Consider the following 243-nt stretch of genomic DNA (forward strand, 5'->3'; position numbering starts at 1 on the left):
ATACCAGATTTGGTACTTTTGGGTGTGCCAAGTACAACTCGTACGACTTTCAGAAAAAATGTTACATTTCTGATACTGTTCTATACTTTTCCTGCATTACACTTAGTACGAATAAATGTAGCACGGAGTAAATGAGCCTCTGTCACGTCGCAGTCTGTTTCAGTCTCGCGGTAAAGTGATATAACGAGACATTTTCACTCGATCTTGTTTTAGTTGGTGTTACCTAACTATTGTTATGTCCCA

This window comes from Penaeus monodon, chromosome 21, assembly GCF_015228065.2.
Source record: "Penaeus monodon isolate SGIC_2016 chromosome 21, NSTDA_Pmon_1, whole genome shotgun sequence".
NCBI classification, from domain to species: domain Eukaryota; kingdom Metazoa; phylum Arthropoda; class Malacostraca; order Decapoda; family Penaeidae; genus Penaeus; species Penaeus monodon.